Below are 12,841 nucleotides of genomic sequence, written 5' to 3'. Positions count from 1 at the left end.
GTCCCGTATTGATTCAAAACGGGACGCGCTGTTTATTTCACAAATACGGGACGATTCCGTATTTTAAGGGACGGGTGGCAACCCTAAATGCGACGCACTGCTGATATTTATGCTACTCCATGACGCACTACACTACTTCTGACGTCACAAGTTGCGTAAGTTGCGCTTTAGGCGTAAGTAGAGGCTGTGGGTGCTTCTCAATATCCCTCCTCGTCTCCTAGCTCCTCTGTCCTCCATCCTATGACCCGGAAACCAATCAAGCACAGCCATCTTGAAGGACATCTCAATTCTCTAATTGCACCGCGAGGAGTCGAGGATCGAGGAGTGAGGAGGCTTTCAGAGGAGTTATGAGCGAGGATACACAGCTGTATCCTGTGCGGAACTGTTCCATTGACTAAACGTGACGCACGTATACATTCTCCTCCCCCTTCACATCGGTCACAATCTTTTTAAATTATAGTTTACCTGTGCAGTTTATATAAACCACACATCTCACATATTTCAACAGCGTATCTTGCTTTATTATTATTCATTATGAATTTCTTAAATAAACAAACTTCAACAACATAAGGGCAGATGCTTTGAGCGCTGCTGATGACGCTGTGAAGTGACGCTCGATGATCAAGTATTCCAATGTTTAAAAAAAGCTTTCATTCGATTCCTCCATCCTCATTTTCTTTCCTTGCGTCCTTCCCTCACAACCTACAGGGGGAGGAGCTGAGGCGCTAGGAAAGGAAGCGAGGAAAGGAAACGAGGATGCACAAATAAGAAATGAGAAGCACCCTGTGTATGGCCATTTGGCCGGAGGCTAGAATTTTACTTTGTGACGTGTTAAATATGAATATTTTTCTTACACAAATGCATCGCTCTATATCAGACGGCCTTTATTACCCCGGCCTGTTTTAAAGGATGCATCGGATGTATTAAATGCATCGGATGCACTGCCTTAAATCACCTACAATCCTTTGCACACATTCCAATTCACGAAAAACGAGTCGGTGCTGAGCACGTCTGAGTTTATTATGAAATGTAAGATCACAATAATGTTTTCAAACATGAAATCATAGATGTTATCTTTTGTTTTGCTGTTGTAGTGGAAATTTTAATAGTCATTGATCCCAAACAGGTATCATAAGAGAGAGAACCTATTCAATGTATAAAAGTATATGTGTGTACGTGCTTGTGCGTGACGTTTCAGGAACATATGGGACAGGACCTCTGACCTTAGAGACGGTCAGTTTGGCCAGTTTATTTCAGTACCAGTTTGTGTCTTTTAGTAGAAACTGAACAGCAGTAAGGACCTTATCTGGGTGGGTGAAAGGTACAGCGGGTGAGGAGGAACCTTGAAAACAGTATAAAGGCTGTCTCATATCTTCCTGTTGTGTGTCACTCTCTTGCACAGCATAACTTCTGTGTACTAGACTGAACCTATTCTTGCAAGAATAAATACTTTTCTTTTTATTAATTTGACTCTGAGTGTCTCTTACGCAGTGATGATGTTTAACAGAATTTTTGCCACAACAATTTGGTGTCAGAATAGTGGGATTCCTTGGAAGTGCCTTCTGGACCTGAGGCGGACGGTGATTGATCATCCTGGACTGAGCAGTTCCAGCTCTACCTCGTAAGCTTTAGAGAGAGGGGCCGACCGCTATCAGGGCCAGGAGAAACTCCACTGGAATTGAATGAAAGAGAACCCGTGGCAACCCAAAACATCTCTGGTATGAGACGGCTAAAATATTTTCTTTTGGGATAAAATATTTTTCTTTTGGTATGAGAGTGAGCGAACTATACTGGCTGAGACTGTTTTCTATGGTGCGAGATCAAGAGATTTAAGGCATAGACTGAGGCAAGAGGTCCTCGACCAAGAAATTGAGACCCTTAAACAGGTCAAGAGATTTTCTAAACTGAGGCTGAGTCAAGAAGTTTTGACCGAGGATTGAGCTCTCGAAAAAGTGGGAAATTGAGACCTCTAAACAGGTCAAGAGATTTTGCCACACCAAAAGTTAATTAAGGCTAACTGAAATACTGATTTTGGGTGAACCATAATTAATGACCCCTGTCCGATTTTAGGTTAAAAATCGGATCTGTCGGAGACGTCTGACAGATTACTAGACGAGCGTCGAACAAAATCAACAGAAAACAGCCAGTATGGGGAAACCTCAAAATAAGCTTGCCAAAATTTGATATACCGGTTTTCTGTCAAATGCTGAAAGAATTACGGGGAGAGAATGAATACAGGGTATTGAAAAGTTTAACCTAATATCATGATTTTCCAAGGTGAGGGAACATTGAGCGCTATGAGATTAAAAGTAGTGCGGGAAAGTGACAGGGCGACAGAGAGAAAATCTTAGTGGAAATTTGTAATGTCTAAATTCCCTGATGTATGGGCAAAAGACAATTATAAAATTATGTTTTTTGAAAACGTATGTAATTTCTGGCAAAGAGGCCTTAAGCTGGGCTAGAGTTAAAAGATGGTAGATAAAGTCTGATGTTATAAGTTTATGAGAGGGCAGTGAGAGGGCAGTGTACCAGTCCTGAATGTCTCAGAGTCTCTCTCATTCAATGTCAGCTAAAAGCTGTTATTTGAGCCTGTGTCATAAGTGATAAGCTATTTACAGTAAAGCACAGTGTTTCAGTTAAAAATCATAGGCACAGAAATGTTAAAATAAATCATTGCCATTCAGAGGGCAGTTTGTATTTAAATTTTGTAAAAGTAAAACTGAATGACTTTAAAGAGGTCTTTAAAATAATTCAGACCTTAAACGATAGAAATTACGTTTTTGAATAAGTTTATTTTAGGACCAGTAACTTCTTTGTCTCATTTTAGTCCCCACCATTCAGGGCCGATGGCTCCGGCTACAGATGTAGATGTACACCAAATAGACGGTTATGATGACTAAATTTACTGAGCATAATCTAAGCAGTGCTTGGTTGCTGCTCTAAGATGTTAAATGTATTTTATTGATGAAATGCTGCTGTTATTAACCTGTCTCCCTGTGTTAACACTATTAGGCAGTCCAAATGGCTCTGGTGACTCTTGAATGTGCCTAAGCTCCAGAAAACAACTGATATGTTGGAGAAAACTGATTTGGTAATGGGAAGAGCGGTTACCAGTGTGCACGAAGGTGATTTCTCAATGACGGGTAAGATCTTCTTTGTCCAGACAGAAGGCAACCTAAGGCAGGGGGTCACCGCAGACACTGGGCATCTCCTGATGGGCGGTGTTTATGTGAGATGGGTATGAGAGTCGAGCAGATTCTGTGAGGCCAGCAGATTCATTACACCATGAAGGGGAGATGCGCTGTGAGAAGTTACGACTGTCTGACCCAGAAATGTGAGTTCCTCTATACCACTCACCAGAAACCGCATTTATTGTATGGCTTGTTTTTCATTGTGACAAGTGTCAGCAACTATGCCAGGGGACAACACCCTGAAGAGAAGAAAATTAAAGATAAAGCGGTAATGGGAGTGGGCTTTCAAGAGCCAGCTGATCCCATGAGGTGATTGCCATTATTTGCTGCGGAGACAGTAACAAAACTTAATTATATGAGGGACATGATGTTGGTTGCCAAATGGGCAAGAAAAATGTATAGAAGAGTTAATTTTGAGCTAATATGTCTATAACATAGTTTTAACTCGTGAAGGTCGTTGGAAATGGTGGTGGCTAAAGATGAAGACAGCTTTGTAGATTTGAGAAAAGTCTGGATAATAAAGCTGAATGGTAAAAGGTTAATGTAATGACTTTAATATTACATTTTGTCTAAATTACAGTCTTAGGAGGCTGTTGAAAAGATTATTTGTTTATAGTGAGAGAGACTGCGTGAGTGGAGGAAGGGATGGTAACTGTGTCTGTCTTTTTGTTATCGGCCTGCTAAAGAAAAAAATAGTGATAATGAACCAAAACAACCCAGCTGACTTTTCTAAGATGAAATGAATAATGAACAGACATGCTTTGTAACTGGTTAAGAGACCATGTAAAATTAGGTAAAAGCTACAGTAAAATGTGAAGTTTAAAATCTTACTTAAAATGTAAATCTTTTTAGAGATGATATAATGAAAAGCGAACATTTGAAGATGAACAGTTAAAATATGTGTCTAATATGAGTGTGTGTGATGGTGACTGCACTCTATGTCGTGTATGTGTTAGTTTGGGGTATTAATACTCCATCTGAATAGTGTGTAAATTGTGTCATTAGCCACTAAAATGTGGTAAGGCAAATGACAAATTTTAAAGAAGCTGTTAATTCTGTTGAGTCAATCTGATGAAAAGATGATGCAGAACATGGGACGAGCTTTAAATGGATTAGTTATCCAGCTCTGTCTGCTACTGGTAATTATGAATCAATCTATGGATTAAAAGCATTTATGTAAATTGGATTTGTGAAGTTGTAGAGCGCTGTCCATCACGGGTTGAGGTAAACTAAAATGTTATAGATTTGAAGGCAATAACAAAGTGACATATTGGCTAAGTCAATATCAAATTATCCAGAGAGTCCTTCACATTTATGAATATTGTGAACAAAAGGGGGAAAATGTTGTTTGACTGACATTGACCAAGTCTGTACAGCACGACCTGACCTGACAGAAACAATTGATGACTTTGAAAATGTTTGTAGATGACTGGCATAAGAGACCAAACAACAGGCCTGAAAAGCAGGATACACTGTAAGACTGAGGGCCGTTGTCTTCGAAACACTCTGATAAGAAGATGTGATTGTGGCTTTAAGTAATATTTTTGTTTCAAGAGGCAGAGAAAGATGTCTGAAGGAAATTTGTCTGAAGGACAACGTTTGGGTTAGTGATGATGGCAAACTTTATCCAAACACAATTATGTTAGATTGATGCAATGATGAATCATTGCATCAAAAGGGGGATGGTAACAATTTTGATAACAATTGACAAAGTATGGTTTACTAGGGGACAATATATGTTGGGAAGACACTGAGCTTGACTGGGTAAAAGCCTGGCAAGAAGCCATTCTTCTCCCTAACAAAATTGCTGTCTGTAAGTGTATTTGCAGGACTGTTTCAACAGGAAACGCCAGGGCAGATGTGGCAGCGTAGGCTGCGGCAGCACAGTAGACAAAAGAAACTATGTGTATTTTACTATGTGAAAATAACCTCGACATTTGTTTTTCTTTACAGAGGATGCAGACTTTGATACAGGGCAGAGTGTGTCCAAAAAGATAATGGCTATGGATGAATTTGACTAACTATCCTGGCCTGGGTTATTATTGTGGCAGAAAGAAACAGGGCCACACCTGCACAGCGCATAACTTAAAATTTTCCTTTTGCAGGATGTCAGGATGGATTGAATCAAACAGAACTGATTCTGTTCCAAATGTATAAATGTTGTCTTGTTTACATAAGCAAAGTGGGTTGAATGTTTTTCAGGGAAAAAGGGACTCTGAGTGCTATTAAGTGAGGAAGAAATTATTTAGGGATAAGATGATTTGTAAAATGAGAAGAAACAGAGTTGAATTGGACAAGTGTTGAGAATAAACTTGAAATTCTTTATGCATATCATCAGCAAGGTGAACAAATGGTGAAAATTCCACAGGTCACACCAATAGGCACGACCGGCCAGACAAGCGGTCACTAACAAAACCTTAAGGTCTTCATTCACAGGTCAAAGCAGGAGATGGTTCACTCCAGTAGGGGTACATCGTGATCTAAGGGGCAAATCTGGTAATTATCAGAAAATGGTTGGAGAGTGGGACACCTGGGTCGAAGCCTCTCACCTTAGACTACACCGACAGGCCTCGACAATCAAATATGAGGACAACGTGAGGGGTCAAAGGCTCGTGCTAGTAACAGCCTCCCTCTCCGACGAGGGAAAGACTACGGCAACGACTCGCAAAGAGTCACCCTGGTGAAGACGGAATGTCCATGGGGCAAACGAGATGACCAACACACCTGGAGGAAGATGCACCAACTAATGGTTTGAGTTTAGCAAAATAATTTGTTTTTGTGATGATTTTGATGATTTTATTTGATTGAATCAAAATATGGCTAGATCAAATGATTTGATTGGTTAAAGATTCATTAGAAAATATTTCAGGTAAATTATAGGGATTATTATTGAAGAAACTTGATGATTAGGCTTTCCATTAAGGGTAAGAAAGGCCGATCATGGGAGAATATGTATGGTAATAAGCTAAAAGATGGTCCGTAATGGAAATATTTGAGTTAATTTTGAACAACTACATTGGTTAAAAGAATGGATAAAAAATATAAAACCTTTTCTGGATAGATTTTATTAAATATGGTGTTAAATAGAGCTTACTAAGTAAAACCATTGGCTGAATCGAGTTAAAAGTTGAGAAAATATGGTTTTCTTAATAATAATAATGGAAGTGATGTATGGAAATGGGCGTGGACTGATGGTAAATGGATAAGATTGGTTAATCTTTGGGGGGTTGGGGCTACTGTACTACCAATTTCAGCGATAGGATTATCAATATTGTTATGTTTACCATGAATTATAATGTGTGTTTCCAGCTTAGTACAGAGACTGGTTAAAGCTGGGATGTCTGTTCAATTGGATGATCAAAATATGATGATACAAGTAGTGGGAGGTACTGTGACGTGTTAAAGTGTATGTTTCCTTGTCTTTTTTCTTTCTTTCTATGAATGTTTTTGATATGAACAGAAGGTTAAAAGCTGTGGTTATCCGCTATGTGATGACGTACAAGGAGAGGGGTCGAAATGAGGGATTTTATTCTACTTTTATTTCTTTTTATTTCTTAGCCTGTTGAAATGCCATGTGGGTTTCAAGTACCAGTTTGTGTCTTTTAGTAGAAACTGAACAGCAGTAAGGACCTTATCTGGGTGGGTGAAAGGTACAGCGGGTGAGGAGGAACCTTGAAAACAGTATAAAGGCTGTCTCATATCTTCCTGTTGTGTGTCACTCTCTTGCACAGCGTAACTTCTGTGTACTAGACTGAACCTATTCTTGCAAGAATAAATACTTTTCTTTTTATTAATTTGACTCTGAGTGTCTCTTACGCAGTGATGATGTTTAACAGAATTTTTGCCACAACACTGTAAATTAATTAGTGCTAACTAACACTAAACTGTCAATAATGTAAGTCACTGGGAGACCACAGACAGCTGTCATTCACTGTAGATTTGTAGATACAAGGTTTTTTTCAAAATTAAGTTTTAATAGTATTTTCGTGCCATGACGGTGTGAGAACATGAAGATGAACAATTTTTGGGACAGTTGACGGACCAGTACTGCATCTTCACGTTTGAAAGTTTAAGCATAGCCAATTTAAATATTCAAGTTCAAGAAGATGCGAAAGCGAACTCAGTTCATTACTCGTGTACTGTGTGGGAAGTTTAAACATCCCAAGAAGTGTGCGCCCAGAAAGCCTCAGACAGCGCGCAAATACTAAAGTGAGCTCGATTCACATCTTCTTGCGTGAGCTCGATTCACATCTTCTTGCGCTTGAAAATTATGGAAAAAAATGCCTGTCTCAGCAAGTATTGTAGTAAACAAAGTCAATTGTCTTAAATGAATGTAAAGAGTTGTGAAAGACAATGCATGTGTACAGAATGAATCAGCATAGTTGATCGTGGATTTGGTCTTAAAGTGACAGCAGCCTAATATAGCCTACCTGATCATTTATACAGTGAAGACTATTTTACATTTGATTATCCTACTTTATTAAATTTCTGTACCTGAAAAAGTTAGTTTTAGGTCCTGCTGCCATATGTTGATTAGACAAAAACATGTAGGAATTACAGCTTTGGAAAACAAATCCTATAACTGTATCCAGTAGAGGACCATAAACATCCATTTATTTTTCCGGATGTGGACAACTGATCCCTGATCATGTCATTGGTCACAGACCTTGCATTGAGCAATGCACTTCAGTCAAATTAAAAATGAATAAGAACATTGTACATAAAGCTAATTAAACAATTTTTCTCAAATAAGACAGTGTCGTAAAATGTTTCTTTGTTCATAATAAAAAAAAACCACAATAAGCTGTATTTCATTGTTCAGTTTTAGTGACTTGTTTTTTCTAACGAATTATGTAAGGAATAATTGACGATGGTCAATTGAATTATTAGAAAAATAATGCCCCCCTGAGGTCGTAATGCGGATTTGAATCAGAGTGGCCGTTTTTAGTCTATGGTTACACCTCGGGTGTGCATTTTCCGGAGTCTATTATTCCGCTTATACTACGATTACCACACTTCAAAACATTGTTCAGATGATGTATTTCGAGACATTTGTCAGGTTTTTATGTACTTAAAACGCTCTTGTGTGTAGGACTACATTCTTACGCATTTAATCAAAACGTAGCCTAATTTTAGAGCTAATTATATTATTTATTTATTTATCAATTTATTTTATAGTATTTGATTTTTTTTATTATTCAGAATACATTTATTTACAATATTACTGTAGAAATGTAGGAAGTCTTTCAGTGTTGTATTATGTTATTGTTGTGGATTTAAGTTTAACCGGTTTTGACAACAGTACTATGTACGCATGCGCAGGCCTGTATTCTGAAGGTCAGACATCCGGGACTTTTACTCCTATAATGCACTGCGCGCGCATAGCAACGCGGCGAAGGGTAAAACCATAGACTGTAAAAAAATATGGACGTAGTATCCATGACGTCACCCGTAGGTTTCTGAAGAGCGTTTTTGAAGCCTAAAGTGGGCGGAGTCACTCGTCGCCATCTTGGAAGCGCGTCACAGTGCGTCACTCCCGGATAAGCGAAAATGGGCAAAAAGGCGGGACGTGGGTGGTGTTGAGGTGCCTGGATGCTGAAACTACGCCCGCCTAGCTCGACGTGATCGAGTTTGCTCAGGCTAAGCTAATGTGCTACTGGCCTCGCGCTAAAGTGACAGCTGACTTGAAGTAGACCTAAAGCCAATAGTTAAAGTTTATGTTTTTGCCCTTGGAAATACTATAATAGTTAAAAGACATAACTAACCATGAGACTAACGTGTATTGTGATGCATTATTATTCTCATGCAGTAACTTACAATATTTGCTCTGAGTGTGTGTGTGTGTGTGTGTGTGTGTGACAGTGATAAATGCGCATACATGTCAGTCAGCGCGGCAATGCACGTCAAGTTCGTAGAGAGCTTTATTCAGTCCATTTTAAATTCTGATAGATATTACCTAAGAAGTTCAAGTAATGCACTAGAAATCCGCGCTCATTTAAGGGACGAAAAGAAAGCACTGACACCTGCAGGATTTAATCTGACGGTAACGTTACTTTTTATTGAACACTAAAAGCATATTATAACATAGTCTATCTGCTCCGTAAGATCAACGGTAAGTTACAGCAGAACGAGTGTGGCCTCTATACCTTAGACGTTTTTAAATCTGAACTCCAAAAAGCAACGATATTGTCAGACATCCATGAGTGCATGTTCACAGAGGAAAACAACTGAAGAACAGCGCTGGTTGTTCTCTCGATACTCGACAACGACGGAATCCAACGGCGTGGGCGAAGGTATAAGGGCGGCGTGTAATAAACTGTATGAAATAATCCCGAAAAGAGTACAAACACGGCAGAGATGACAAGTTCAGCAGCTGGAATCAGCTGAGGTGACATCATGGCTAACAGAGAGCAGACAAACGGCTAGTAATAACAGCAGCGGCAATCCACCTGTCACTCAAGTGGCCACGCCCTTGATTATGCAGGAATTTAATGCTTAATATAATTTAAACGGATGAGTTATAAAAAAATTCACCCCCCTCACAGTTGTCATGAAGGGCAAAATTAGCTGTATAGACCAAAACAACTTAAGGCACCAGGCTGTAAACATAATTTTTTCGGCTGTAAAGTTGGGCATTTTAACATGGGGGAGATACAGATTTGGCTCACTTTTGCAGTCAGCCTCAAGCGGCCAGTCGATGAATTGCAGTTTAATTCACTTCCGTGTTGGTTTTAAGAGGGAGACAGGGAGGTTGCCGCTTGGGTAAAACAAACAAGCGCCCGCCATTAAGCAAAACGAAAGCGGAAGATAAACAAGCGCCGAGAATCATGCCTAAAAACTATACATTTATCCAGTTAGCCTTTTTTTGGCTTTTTTGAAAAAACTGTGTCCCTCACTGACATTGTACAAGCTGTGCCACTAACAGACTGAGCTCATAACAGCCACTTTGTAACACAGTGCTTTTGAATGAACAGTTGTTTTTAATGAATAAAAAATCGATTACATAGTTAATGTAATCGATGCTTTATGGGTATTTAAACATGACTGCACGTGTAGGACACATGGTACGTACAAATGGTTTTCATACGAGGGGATTTGATGAGGTAATTGTATATGTCTGGATACTCGAGCCTGGGCCATGCTTTTGGGTTGTTCTCCCAGGACTCAGCTGGATGCCGATAGGGACAAGATTGTAATGCTAAACCTACAAGCGACGGCTTTCTGTGGTACCTGGTCAATGCAGGCGCTAGGAGACTGTCTATATATATTGATAAGACATTCTGTAATAGAAGAAGAAGATCTGTAACGTTATTCATATAGCTGCTAGCGCCTTTCACCGACATGTACCAGTAACGTTAGCTAGTCACAAAGCGCTTTACATGAGTGTTTTATTACATTCACTTCTCACCACCGACATACATTCACATACACAGATATCATGCATCATTAATACAATGTTCGAGGTATTAGGTATAATGTTAAACGTAAGGCACTTTTTCTTTTTTGTAAGGAGCAAGTAAAAGTCAATTGTTTCTTTCTTCAAGAGACTCATTCAACTGATGTAGATGTGAGATTTTGGAAGTCACAATGGGGTGGAGAGTTTTTTTTTTCTCATGGAACTTCCCACTCAGCAGGGGTCGCCTTTTTGTTTAAAGGAATGGACAGTAAAATGATTGCAAGTTTAGGCGATAACGAGGGTCACTGGATTATGGTGGTTCTTGAGGTAAATGAATGTAATTACATCTTGATCAACTTCTATGGTTACACTAACAAGGCCGCAAATAAGTTGTTTTTTCAGAATATGGCTACAAGAATTGATGACTGGAAGAACACATATTTTACGGAGAAAATTATTATTGGAGGGGATTTTAACGCTGTTCCAGATGAATGGCAGGATAGGTATCCCACTCCTTTTAACACTTTTTCTTATAACCCCCTAATCTATAACATATCCCAGTTTCTTGATCTCATTGATGTTTGGCGTGTAAGGAACCCACTTAAAAAACAATTTACATGGGGGTCTTTTTCAGGGCGCATTCAGCGTTCTAGATTGGATTTTTGGTTGATAACTAGTAATCTTCTTTCTTCCTCATTTGACTGTGATATTTCTCCTTCAGTTTTAACAGATCACAGTGCTATTTCACTTTCTCTTAGGAGCAATGGCAGTTCTCCATTTACCAAAACTCATTGGAAGTTTAACAACAGTCTGTTAAAGTGTGAATCATTTTGTAAATCTGTTTTGTTAATGATTAACAATGTTAAAACTATGCCTGAATTAACTTCAATTGGAAAATGGGAATGGGTTAAATTTAACATTAAAAAATTGGCAATTAAAGAAGGGAAATAAATTGTAAATTTTAGAAAATCAAGGCAAATAACAATTTTATCAAGACTAAATTATTTTGGTAATAAAGATATTCTTAGCGAGAGAGAGCAGAAAGAACTTCACTCTCTTCATTTAGAGCTGGATGCTTTTTATACTGAAAAGGCTAAAGGAGCATTCATACGCTCAAGAGCCAGGTGGATAGAGGAGGGGGAAAAAATTCTTCATATTTCTTTAATTTAGAAAAACATAAGCAAGCTTTAAAAACCATTAATAAACTAAGCATTAATAACTGTATAAGTGAAGAGAAAACAGCTATTGATGATTACATCTATTCCTTCTATAATGATTTATATAAATCAAAATTTACAAAAAGAGATTGTGATTTTTTCTTTTCATACTTAAAAGATAAAGTTCCTATAATAGACTCTTATTTTAGAAATATGATGGAAGCTGACATTGAGATTTCAGAATTGGACATTGCAATTAAACAAATGTCTAATGGAAAGTCCCCAGGTATTGATGGCATCACAGTAGAACTATATAAACATTTTTGGCCCGAAATAAGAATCTTAGTTTTTGAAGCACTAAAAACATGTATAGGTAAAGGTGAATTGTCATCATCAATGAAGCATGGCTTAATTATTCTAGTTCCAAAGTATAACAAGGATAAATTATTTATAGACAATTGGAGACCAATAACTCTTTTGTGTAATGATTTCAAATTGCTTTCTCATGTTTTTGCAAATAGACTTAAAAAAGGCATCGGTGAAATTATCAGTGAAACACAATCGGCTTTTATCAAAGGGAGAAGTATTCACAGTCATATTAGATTAGTCCATGATATGCTTGATTATAATTATTTAATTCCTCAGACAAGTTTACTTCTATTTCTAGACTTCTTCAAGGCATTTGATACCCTTGAACACCCTTTTCTGTTTAAATCACTAGAAATGTTTGGCTTTGGTCCTATGTTTTTTAGAGTGATCTCCATGTTCTATAATGATATTTTCAGTAGCGTTTCCCTTAACTTAGGTTCATCACCCAGAATTCAAATTAAACGAGGAATCCGTCAGGGATGTCCTATTTCACCATTACTTTTTAATCTTGCAGGCGAATTGATGTCTTTATCTATAAAAAAAAATGGAGGACAATGACATTCTGACATATGACATAGACATTCTCGGTAGAACCTTTACTATAAGCCAATTTGCAGACGACACCCTTTTATTTCTTAAAAATAAAGAGGCGCTTCCATTAGTTATTGATCAACTTGATATTTTTTCAAAGGCATCAGGTCTGACCCTAAACTTTAAAAAGTGTGAAT

The sequence above is a fragment of the Siphateles boraxobius genome, unplaced genomic scaffold, assembly GCF_051911475.1.
Source record: "Siphateles boraxobius isolate OS27281-9 unplaced genomic scaffold, OSU_SipBor_1 25, whole genome shotgun sequence".
NCBI lineage: Eukaryota > Metazoa > Chordata > Actinopteri > Cypriniformes > Leuciscidae > Siphateles > Siphateles boraxobius.
Note: the sequence above shows the minus strand (reverse complement) of the source record.